Here is a 12,844-nt window from a genome sequence, read left to right on the forward strand (position 1 = left end):
GCAAATATAAAATGGCTTCTTAGGGACTACTGCTGTGTACTTAACATATAATAATTAACAACAATCTTCTTTTAACTGGGAAATCTGCTTAATCAGGATGACCGGCCATCCAGAAAGGCAGTGCTTAATTTGTAATGAAATTGAGCTGGGGCTCAAGCAATTAGGTGCCAGGGCTCTAGCCATTTTTTTACTTTCATAACTGATGCAGCAAGCCTAGAGGTGCCGGTGCTATGAACTGCCAAACCTAGAGTGCCGGGGCTCAGCCTTGGAAAGCCCTGGCACAAATTAAGCACTGTAGCAAGGCATCCTACAAAATCATACAACTAACATATACACAAGTGTGTACAAATGGAATGAAATTATTAGTATAATAGAGATCCTTCACATATTCCCCATTTCACTTCTTTGAAACTATTCCCCCCTCCAATAGATAAAATACATAAGGTTATAATACATCAAATATTCCAATCTTTTGGTCCTGTAAAGACTATTGGTGCCATTGTCACTTAATGCCACTGGGCTAGAGAAAGGAAAAGAAACAAAACTGATACTGGATCACTTTCTTGGATCCAGAAAGTAGTCAAAATGCCCAACAATATGCTGTTGAGTTTTAGGCAATCTCCTGGTTTATTTTTATTTTACACCATGGGCTCTGTCTTGTGAGTTGTGTGACATACTTCACAAATTTTCTTTCTTCATTTTCACTCCTCTGTTCATAACTACATTCTGTCTATTGTAGCCCTTCAGAGAAACACTCCAGTGGCTTTAATAACATAAACAAAAACAACCCTCCCAACCAAAATATGATATATGCTTGTGGTATAAAAATGATCAATCATAAATGATTATTCTTAGATCTTCCATATATCTTTGTTTTCACTTTGTTCACAATTATTAACCAAGACCCAAGCTAGGCTTTTCCCTTCTACTATGACTTATTCAGAAAAAAAAAAATCACCACGCAGGTAGGTTTTGTGGCTAAAGCACTGGCTTCTTCACCCCCACCACAAAGGTCTGAGTGTGATTTGTACATAGAATCATAGATATGTAGGGCTGGGAGGGAGCATGAGAGGTCATTTAATCCATCCCCTTGTGCTAAGGCAGGACCAAATATGAGAACATCCCTGACAGGTGTTTGTCTTACCTGTTCCTAAAAACCTCCAGTGATGGGGATTCCACAGCATGCCTCGATAACCCATTCTAGTACTTAACTATCCTTTCAATTAAAAACCTTTTCATAATATCTAACCTAAATTCCCTACAGGAAATCCATTATGTTATTTCAGCCCAGACCATATTGAGGAGCTGACATAATGACACCATCCGCAAAATTCAGTGCAATTTCTGCTTGGAAAGGGGCCAGGAATGAGATGGTTTACAGCTGGATTACACTTTATTCCTCTGGATCTAATCACCAGTATGGATCTCTTGCACCTTATTTTCTATCCTGTTTCAATTAATCTAACAGAACCAATTACTTAGGAGCGGTGCCAAAGGATACAATGGATCTAAATATTTAAATTGTCATAGTGAAACAGCTTCCATCCTTTACATACAACTCAACAAGAATGTAATGCAACATCCTGCTGTTTAGAGCAAGTCTGCTTTATCAGTGAAGCAAAACTGGGATTATTTGGCTATGGGAGGTGAATCTTTCTTTTGTGTCAGCATATTAAATAGGAACAAATACACATGTAAGTTAAGGGCCAGATACTTCACTGGCAAAATATGAGGGAGGTGCTCAGATGGACAAAGGGACCAACAAACACGTGAGCAAGAGGCAGCTCAATTCCTCATCCTGCTCACTCCTACCTGCCCCCAGTGTGTCGCTATCTACAGACAGCAGAATAACTAATAGAGCCACACAAGGAGGGTGGGCTCTAGGATCAGGAATGTGGAGACATGCCCACAGCCATACCTTTCCCCCTTTATATACTATGGCATAAACTCTGGGTGCATAGGTGTCAGGTCAGGGGGTCACATGCCATGAGTAGCTTGTGCAGGGTACTGATTGATATTTCCAAACCAATAGTGTCTCCTTGTACGTCTGTAAGCACCCAAATCCCCTGTTCTTCTGCTTCCAAGGTGCATAGACCAATGCAATGCCAGACCTTATGGAAATATCTTAACTATTTGTTTAAACTTACAAACACTGTGTGACAGGGTGCTGAGTAAGCCACTCCAGCTCCAATCAAGGGGAATAGATTGGGGCTGGTTGAAGAGCCCTGTGTCTGTCTGGCAATGAGAAACAGCTGCTAGCCTAATCAGCCAGGGGCTATAAAGACTGGCAGACAGGAAGCCAGAAGAGAAGGGGGAAAGAGAAAGCACAGGCATGGAGAGGGGTGGGGTCCAACCCGGCCCTCTAGTCTGCTGCTGGCAAAGTTTGGCTGTGAAAAACCTGTCCCTAGATCAAGGGTCGGCAACATCTGGCACGTGGCTCACCAGGGTAAGCACCCTGGCGGGCCGGGTCAGTTTGTTTACCTGCTGCATCCACAGGTTTGGCTGATGGCGGCTCCCACTGTCCACAGTTCGCTGCTCCAGGCCAATGGGGGTGGTGGGAAGCGGCATGGGCCGGGGGATGTGCTGGCCGCATTAGCCTGGAGTGGCAAACTGCAGACAGTGGGAGCTGTGATTGGCCGAACCTGCGGATGTGGCAGGTAAACAAACTGGCCCGGCCCACCAGAGTGCTTACCCTGGCGAGCCAAGTGCCAGAGGTTGCTGACCCTCCGACCTAGATAGTAAGGTGGTGGTGGTGATGGTAAACAGTTGTAAATAAAGAGCACTGGTCTTTGCATCAACCTGAGGCCTCCCTGACTGATTTGTGAGGGAAGCAGGGGCAGAACCCAGAGGGGCCCAGCTTACTCCTTGCTACACACTGCTTTAAAATATAATGCTTTATTAAATATTGATATTAAAATAACTGCAAAGAAATAACCCCATAAAAAGGCATAAGGCAGAGCCTCAAATAATCTCTTAAAGTAGATGCAAATCACATGCTAGAAAAAACAGAGCACTGTGCAAACGAAGTTTGCAATCCACAATCCAATTGTATAATCACATCACCTGAGTTAGCTCAAGTTTCAGATTAAATTTTGAGCAATTTTAGTAAAATGGATCTTTTTATTGAGTCACATTTAGAGAAATAACAGATTCTATATATGGAAAATGCTACTTGGTGTAGCCACTGAAATAAATGAAAGCCTGGCTAACCCAAGTAACTTCCACAGTCTAGTCAGCCACAGGAAGCAGGTAAACATACATACGCACATTTCCTGGACACTAGGTTTGCAGACAGAATGCCTTTTGAACATCAGATTGCAACTTCCAACAAAATGCTCATAATGGACCAGATCGCAAAATGTGCACAAAGCCCTGTGTAGGGGGTAGTATGGTGGCACACCACCCCTGTGGCAGCATCACAGGAGGCACAATTTTGTCTTTCCATTAGTATAACAAAGATTGCTCTTCGCCACCAACCCTGTGTTCCAGTCCTGCTCCACAAGCATGTGGGGGTGTGGGGGTGCTGGGCTTTGGCCCTGCCTCCTCCTGAACCTCTCCTTGCTACCTTTCAGGTGATTTGTTCACTGGAGAGAGGAAGGGGCCTTGCATACACTATCTCATGTCAGCGCTGTTCACCATAATAAATTATTATGTACAACAAAGATATTATAATTAAACCTTGAGGGGGTCACTGACATAATGAGATTATGAGTTAAGTCTGGAGAATACAGCATTATTGTAACAATATACTGATGTGTGCATATTTATTTTGCCAATATGTAACTTGCATTGTACTACATCCATCTTTTCTCCACTTTCTTTATTAGTCCCCTTGTGCTGTACATCAAAGATGTGGCCACCTGTTAACTAGAAAGGTTCAGTCAAATAAAGGTCTAGTCTGTCATGTTTTAAATGGCTGACAAAATATGAACAACATTATCAGATGCTGCAACTCGTTTTTTTTTGTCATCTATTTTAAACTTCCTTCGAAACATAACCAATCTTCAAACTTCAGACATTCAGAAACTCTTTTGGCCTTTCAGCCGTTTCCTTGCATGGAGTTTGGTTTCATCAAAATTAGCTTGTGATCTCACTACTCCTCTTCACACTGATTCTATCCCCCAAGCCCAATTTACAATATAATGCTGCCAGCACTGAGCAGTACTACTCACCTCTTTATTATTGGTGGAGCCGGTAATGCAGCTTATAGTTAAGGTTGCCTAACACTCTTCATTATAAGCATCTGAAAGCACAGACTTATAATGTTAACTTTTCTATGCTGTGCATCAACCTGAATTTTATTGTAAAGATTCAGCTAAAATGGTTCCACTGTTTCTGACAAGATTAGGGAAAAATACACTGTCTTTCTCATGTTGAAAAATTCTTATAACTATTTTGTTGAGAAGCTCTAGCACAGTAGTGGGCAACCTGCGATCCGCGGGCTGCATGCAGCCCATCAGGGTAATCTGATTGCAGGTCGCAAAACATTTTGCTGATGCTGACCATCTGCAGGCCTGGCCCCCCGCAACTCCCAGTGGCCACGGTTCGCCATTCCTGGCCAATGGGGGCTGCAGGAAGTGGCGGCCAGCATGTCCCTGTGGCCCGCACCACTTCCCACAGCTCCCATTGGCCAGGAAAGGTGAACTGCGGCCACTGGGAGCTGCCGGGGGCCATGCCTGCAGATGGTCAGCATCAGCAAAATGTATCGCGGCCCGCAATCAGATTACCCTGATGGGCTGCATGCGGCCTGTGGGCCACAGGTTGTCCTCTACTTCTCTAGCACCTTCATGCTCTGTAGCAAGGGCTTGAAGTTTGGTGGAAGGTGGGGCTGTCCTTGTGTCAGTGATGTCCCCTGAAAATTCACCCAAATTTGGCCAATGTATAAACCTTTGAGTAAAAATCTCATTTTGCACATGCTCAGTAGAGGCTTGTTAGAATTTGGTAAGAAAATTCTCCGAAGATTCCATCCACAAATGAGCACGCTCTAGCTCAAGGCTCCAGGAGCTGACCAGTGCTTACCCTGCAATTGCTCCTTCTGGCTGCCAAGGACCACTGCGGTGCCAGGCACCAGTACTGAGAGCAAGAAACTGGATCCTTTGTGCTCTCAAGGTCTCCATTCTGGCATCCAGGCAGTATGGAGGAAAAGGAGGAAGCTGCCTCACTGTAATGCAAAGCGTGAAGAATGTGGGATGGACAGGACAGAGGTAGAACAGAGTGGGAGGTGTGGTTGCAGGAACCAGAGGGTAGTGAGGAGCATGGAGGAGGGGGAAAGGAACTAGTTGCAGTGGGTAGGAGCATAAGGCGAGGGGGCAGGAGCTGGGATGAGGACAGTAGGACAGAGCCAGGTTGTGGGACAGCAGCAGAAAGTTCTACAAGCATTACAGCATGCTATCCTCTGAATCTGGAATTGAACCAAAGACCTAAATCTTTACATTCCCCAGCTGCCAGAACACAGGCTGTAAAACCCACTGCATTAGCGTGTGTCTCATTCCTTCCCTAGTGCCTACTCTATATAGAGGATACAGCCTAATATTGCTTTCAGTCACTCTGTTAGCTCAAATGGTGCAGTAGATCTAAATGTCCAAACCCTGATGATGATCCAAGTTAGAGAGCAATTTGATTAGACATAATAGAATTTTTTTTGGGGGGGAGGGAGTTATATTAGGAATTACATTTCAAAAATCTATGTTAAAAGAATGTTAAGGTTGCAAAGTCAAGTACTCAAATTAGGAAATGTTAGAATTAAGGTTGCCCATGCAGCCTCAATTTGGCCCTTTTGTGCATATGTGGTAAGAAAAGTCTTTAACTACATGATCACATACTACCTTTTTCACAGGACCACTGCCTCTTTCAGAGCACAGAACACACAGTGCTCTGGGGATGAATCAGGGTTGTGCAATGGAAGAGACTATTTTCTGTAGGACCTCTTATTTTGCAGAAATTGTAAGGTGTGTAGTAAATGAAGCAGGGGGTTGCAGAAAGAGAAATTATGATCTCCTGGTTAAGGAAGTTAAATGTCATCCTGGAGAACTGGATTTTAGCTCTGCTTCTGCAAGTGTTTGTAAGTGAGCTGTAAGTCACTTAAACTAAAAATTTCACAGGTGGCAACTAATTGTTTTTCTTATATTCTGGGTGCCCAACATAGGATACCTGGGGTCTGATTTGAGGAGATGCTGAGCACTCACAACAGCAAGTGAAATCAATTGGAGTTGTGCTTTAAACATATAGTACGCTATAAAACTGCTAGATACTCTAAAAAGTCAGGGCCTATGTATCTCAAGTTGGGCACTCCAAATTAGTGGACCCTTTTGACAATTTTGGCCTTAATTTCTCTGTTTTTCAGGTCCTCATCTTTGAAATGGGAAGAATACCACCTAATTTAATCAGAGTGCTGTGAAGATAAATTATTCACTAAATGAGACAGTGGTCCTATAGGAAAAATAGTATGTAACCATGTAATTAAAGACTGTCATAAGGCTTACCCACAAGGGGGGTGAATTAAAGTTGCATGGACAACCTTTATTGTGGCATTTCCTAACTTTTGAGTGCTTGATTTATACATTTACAGGATTTTATAGCCAGAAATGACCATTAGATCATCTAGTCTGACCTTGTATAATACAGGCTACGGAATTGCATCGAGTTACTCCTGTATTGAGCCCAGTAACTTGTATGTGACTAGAGCATGTCTTCCAGAAAGGCATCCAGTCTTGATCTGAAGATTTCAAGAGATAGAGAATCCACCACTTCTCTTGGTAGTTTGTTTCAGTGGTTAATCACCCTTATTGTTAAATACTAGCATAGATTTTTAACAGTGAGTGTGAGTAATCATTGGAGCAAACTACCATAGAACATGGTGGATTATCTATCTCCCAATGTCTTCAAATCAAGATAGGATGCTTTTGCATCCATAATGTTGACTTTTCAAGCATAACATTATTTTAATATAGGTTTTTTGGATGCAATTTCAATAATGACACTAGTGGTAAGTTTACATACTAGTGTGAGTCACATTTTATTATTGTCCACCACCCTCTCTAATATAGCAATTTGAAATATTGCTGAGGTGAATCGATTTTATTTCAGAAAATAGGTTACATACTACCTACTCCTCATCACATGTAGACTCATGGGTTTACACTAAGAGGCTAACAAAACAGTGTCCATCACATCATCTAATAATGACTTTTGAGACGGATATGCAAAGGCAAAAAACTCCTAGGAAAATGGCATTCTTGAAGATTAACAATGGGGTTTACTATACTCCTCTGTCAATTCTTACACAAAACTTCCATCCCTGTTCAGATGATTTAAACAGTCATCAATGGCAGGATACATTCCTTAAGCAGGCAATTCCTGCTGTGTTCTTCCCATGACTTAAAATAACTAGAAGAGATCTCACACAATTAAATTGTCCAACACAGGCATGTGCAGAATCTATTTACAATAAGTAAGGAGCAAAGGTCAGAAATTCTAGGAAGCCTGGAGGAATTCTTCCCAGAAAATGTTTGCAATGTCTGACGCAAATTGGTGCCTGGTCAGTACATGAGGTACATGAAAGAAAGTGCTCTCAGGGGTGTGATTTAATTTAGTGATAACTTGGCATTCCGTAATTAAGCCCCAGAGAATTATGGAAAGACTGAACAGACTTCCAAAGTTATATTGCATATCCATAAGCTTTAGACATTTTTTAACCTCCAATTCTTTTAGGGCCACTCAAGAAGAAGAGAGCTCATGCTGTGAAGCTTTCTTTCCCCACTGCTAAATTTAAAAAGTTAAACAAAGGAACTGTTATGATTATTATTAAACATTTACACTGCGGTAGTGACTAGAGGCCAACCAAGTTGAGGCCCCATTGTGCTAGGTGTTGTCCAAATATATAGTAAATGACAATCTCTGCTCCAAAAGAGATTATAACCCTAAAGACAAGATCTCATACATGGAGGAGACAAATAAGCAGGACAGTGTGTGGGTGGGGAGAAGGTGGCACTTAACTAACAAGGAGAATTAGAATAGTTGTCATAGCTTCACCATACTTGACAACATGCTCCATCATACTTCATTGTAAGTCTATTCTTTAGCACTTTCTGGTATAAAGCCAGTGTAGTGAATCTGATGACTCATTCTTCCTCATAACAGAATTACCTGGTAGTCATAGGTCATCTTAGGGTGGGAGAGAAGAGACCAGGTTAATGCCCTGAACTTTTTAAAGGGTCACTTGTGGAAGATAAATCTTGCTTCCTGTGATACTGACTATATGTAAAGGCATCCCACCATTTCCTCGGTGCTGATCTGAGTCCTTAGTCTTGCCAAGAAAGACAGTCAGGTGGGACTTCGAAATGTTGAGGGGAAAACAATCTTCATAAGAACTGTAAGGAGGATGGCTGGGAGAAGGAAATGGTAGGGAACTACTAGATCTAATGCTAGTAGTTGTTTGACAGCTGGTCCACCATGGGAGAGGAGAAAACAAGCATGATAGGAAGCCATTCACTAGGGATGGGAATAGAAAGGGTCATTAGGAAAACAAGCAGTGTCACAGTGAGGAAGGCTAACTCAGGAAAGAGCATCCCAGTGGGTGCATGAAGGAGAAGCCGCACTGCAAACCAGTTCTAGCAGGGCTAGTAGAAAGCCACTGGTAGGAAGGGGCAGAGGAGATCAGAAGCAGAACATCTCTGAAATCAGAGAGCAGTTCAGAAGGGGCCAAGGCTAGGAAGATCAGCCTGTCAGAGAATGAAAATTACATGGATGCAAGGTCATATATTTACAAATTTAGGTCCTTGATAAGCTGTTACAAGTGTTCCATAAACGTGCACCTCTGTTGTTCATTTACTTTGCCAAAAATAGCACTAACAGGAGAAACCAGGCTATGAGTGTAAGGACTGTTTCAGCTTTGAGCGAGCCGCCACCAGAAAGGGGAGCTAGAAGTAATCTTCTGGACCAGCCAATTTGATAGTCGCCCTTTCAGGAGGAGCCCTTAAGTGTGGTGCTGGATAACTATGGACACCGCTAGCTAGAGGGGAAGATGCAATGTAAGAGTCTCAGAGAGAACAACAGACAATGCCCAGTCAATTCCAGCCACAAGAGGCCTGAGCCCCAACAGTCTTTCCCTTTTGGGATTCTCAGCGTAGGAAATAACTCACATTTTTTTTGCTTCACAATCCTTGCACACCAGGGGTATATGTGTGCACTCTTTCTTTCCTCTCACCGTTACTGAAAACTTGTTTTTCTATTACACACACACATATCAGTGGTTACTGGGAACACACCAAGCACTAGGGCTGGTTTAGAAAGCATCTGCAGTGCTTGCCTTTGATTGTGTGTTATGCTGGACACATTGTCAGGTACTCTGTGGGACTGTCACCACAGCATTTATGGTGACCCAGAAGAGAGCATTACACTATTATGGCCTAGGATCACAAATGCATTAAATTCTACACTAGTTACCTTAGGTATAACAGTTCTCTCTGTAAGAAATTATACCTCACAATGGAATTAACAAGGTGATTTGTAAAACACAAAAACACAAAACAACAAAAACATGAATATGCAATCAAAAATGTTCCCATCTGGAATTCATAGCTCTGGAATAAAGAGTATAATAAATAGCTCATTTATTGGAAAAATATTTTAGGCATGTTTCAACTACCGGAAGTTTAGTTTTAGCATGATTTTAAAACAACCACCACTTTTGCAGCCCCCGCTGCCAGAAGGTCAAACAATATAAGATTTAGTAAAACTCCACCAGAAAGTTAAATTTAAGTACTGTACTCATGGTGAATCACACTCAACTGTTAATAATGTCAACCATTGAGGAGAAAACATATCTGGGCACAAAACAAAACAAAACCAACCAACCAACCACCACCACCAACAAAAACAATGACTTTGCTTTTCTTTAGTTCATCATAAACTTTTACTTCTATATAATCAGTACAGCAATAACTATTAATTTTAAAAGACCCCTGTGCTTTGATTTTCAGTAGACTTTTAATGCAAGCATGAGAATTCAATAAATGCCACTAGATGGCACTCACTGTTATCATTCTTGACAATGTACATAAACAACAAAGGTGCACATTTAGGAAACATGCATACCTAATTTTGAACTCTGAGACTGCCTTGGTAAGAAGTTAGACCGCGACAAAAATGTGTTGATACTAAATCCTAGAATGCAGGAGAAGTAGGATGTTTCTGCTAAAGTGACCAGCTGTGAAATAGTTAACAATGCTGTACTAACTGTGATATAGAACTGCATGGCTTTTATTCATTTCACTCCAAACCATACAGCCTAAAGACTTTGTTAAAATGAAAGCTTTTTTTACTGCCAAAACTGATGAGGCCAAGCCTTTACCATGGCACACAGGCTTAATCAGACTGATCGTCTTTGTCCATTATATCTCAAATGTTCTGCTTTTAAGGCTTCTTCTTTTTCAAGGGAAAGACTCAGCTTTCTAGACCAGGGAGCAAAAATCTTGTTTATTTCTCCAGCAGCAAGTTGGTTTTAAACTTCACATCAAATACCTGCAAAAATTAGTATTCCCACCCTCACTGCTCTGAGTTGTATTCTGTTGCCTAACTGGATTCAGCTACTGACGTCATGTGCTGTAGGTCACCAGCCCTCCAGAAAGATAGTGTTCTATGATCTAACTTGCATGTCTGGTAATGGAAATGGAGCAAATATTTGACATTTACCTTGAACAAGTCAGCATTTGATTCTACAACATTGGTGCAGTTCTGAGAGATGCAGTAGGCCTAAAAAAATAGAACAGAGGCAGCTCTCCCTATTCTTAAATTCCCCTTTGATGCTTTACAGAGGGTTATTTGTCTGAATATTTCACAGCCCGACTTATTTCCTGAAAAACAGACTTCCCTCTCATTTAATAAAAAAGCTGTTTTTTCACACCAGAGAATGAAGAAAATGTAAATTAAATTAAATTTAAAAATAACCCAAATGAACACAGGTTAGCTTATTGGTATGGTAATAATTTGCTGGTCATTCAGCTGTATCATCCAGACATAGGACATTTATTCCTGGGACAGTGGAAATCAAATTACATTAACATGAATTCCAGAGCAGTGATTCAGCTCGCAGAATGTTTTCTCTGAATAAGGAAGAAATAAACATTAAATCTTCATAAAAACCTCTATTAAAGAATGCTCGCCACCAAAACTAAGAAAGCTGCAGTCCTCTTCTGTAGGCAATAAACTAAAAACTTTGTACTGCTCTCTGTTCCCAAGCTTTAATCTAATTTATGAGATGTTTCCCCAAACTGTTTGATCTTCTAGGAAGTTGTCGTGTCACCCTAGAAGATCAAATGCTGGTACAAGAAGATATACATTGGAATTATAGGTCAAAAACGTCAGTTTAAAAATTCTTCATATCACAGAATACATGAAAGTATTTGGAGGAATGCTTTGAGGTGTTTTTGTAGGGTTCTCCTCTTTCTAAACAATCTTACCAGGACAAAACCAGCAGAAAACCCACAGAAAAGGGCCAGGATAGGCAAAACTCCATGAGGCTTTCCATGCTAAGTTTCAAACAGGGTATTTCATGGGAGCTAGGATGAGGAGGGAGTGTTCCTATTTACAGAACCAGTAAGGGGTTTGGCTCCCAAAACTCACAGATCCCCCAAGAAATTTAAGATCAGGTTCTTGTGGCATATTGCCAGCTCTGCCTGGTGTGTTGATCCTGTTGAAATATATGGCAGTACTCCCAATGACTTCAAAAGACAGAGATTTGACCTCAAATAACCAAGCTTTAGGAGTATGGAGCACAGTATATAAAATTATTATTCAGTTAAGGATGAGCAGGTGACATAAAATTCATGCATGAAAATTATGTTGTAAGAAAGAGTGCTGAATGTAACATGCATCAGATTACTAAACCAAGTTGTCAATTAGTGCCAAACACATTACTAGTTGTAATGCAAAACAGTAGTGTTCTCTTGGAAGTTAGGAATGGTCCAGCATAAAAACATGAAATGGAAAATGTTATGACCACTTAAAAAGTTTTTTCTTTTTTGTTTAGAGTACAGTGAGTAATGTAAATTATAGCATTTCCAGATAGAAATTTAGCTCAGTTTCTATTGGCTTCAGATTAAAACTTCTAGACCAGATTTTGGCCCCCTGATATAGCCTCCATACTCTACAGGAAATCTTCCAGTGCAGGGCCAGCATAAGTGGTCTATAAATGCCCCCTGCCATAGCCTCCAGTTTAGAAAGATGCTGTGTGTGAGAGTGGAAGGAGAAATGCTATCAGTGTAGCTACTCTGGTTTATATTTGTGTAATCTGGCACAGTAATGCAATGGGGAGTCCAGTCATACAGCAAGGAGTCCACTCATTGGTTAACCCCACCGAAGACATGGTTATCTAAATATTATGACTTCATGTTCAGTCTAAATACTGAGTCTTTATCAAATAAATAACTAAAACTTAATGTTTAATTTGAGTCACTGCTGCCATTTAAATAGATACAGCAAGTTTAGTCAGACTAAGGGTATTCCTCACTGAAAAAAATAAATAAAAAAAAATGTGTTCTTATCTCAGGTTATCTAACTTGGGTTAAAACAGCAATGAAGACCGAGGAGATCAGGTTTTAACTCAGATTAGCAGCTCCAGCTCAACCCCTGTCTGCCCTATGAGCTTTAACATGAGCTACTAGTCTGAGTTATAAGGTAAGTTGCCATGTCTTCACTGCTATTTTAACTTGAGTTAGCTAATATGGTTTTATCTTAGCACAGTTAAGAAGCCATTTTTTAAAAAAGCATAGACATGCCCAAAGAGCTAACTGCCAGTTTTGAAGAACACTTCTACAACATTCATTTATCATTTTAGTATTTTAGT

The 12,844-nt window shown here is 41.0% G+C and overlaps 1 protein-coding gene across 1 annotated transcript in view; it reads right to left on the reverse strand.

Annotated features, from left to right (window-relative positions):
* The window catches only part of COL4A2 (collagen type IV alpha 2 chain), a 227,819-nt gene that overhangs the window by 85,005 nt on the left and 129,970 nt on the right, over positions 1-12,844 (reverse strand). The gene's annotated exons all lie outside the window — the stretch shown is intronic.

This window comes from Mauremys mutica, chromosome 1 (genome assembly GCF_020497125.1).
Source record: "Mauremys mutica isolate MM-2020 ecotype Southern chromosome 1, ASM2049712v1, whole genome shotgun sequence".
NCBI lineage: Eukaryota > Metazoa > Chordata > Testudines > Geoemydidae > Mauremys > Mauremys mutica.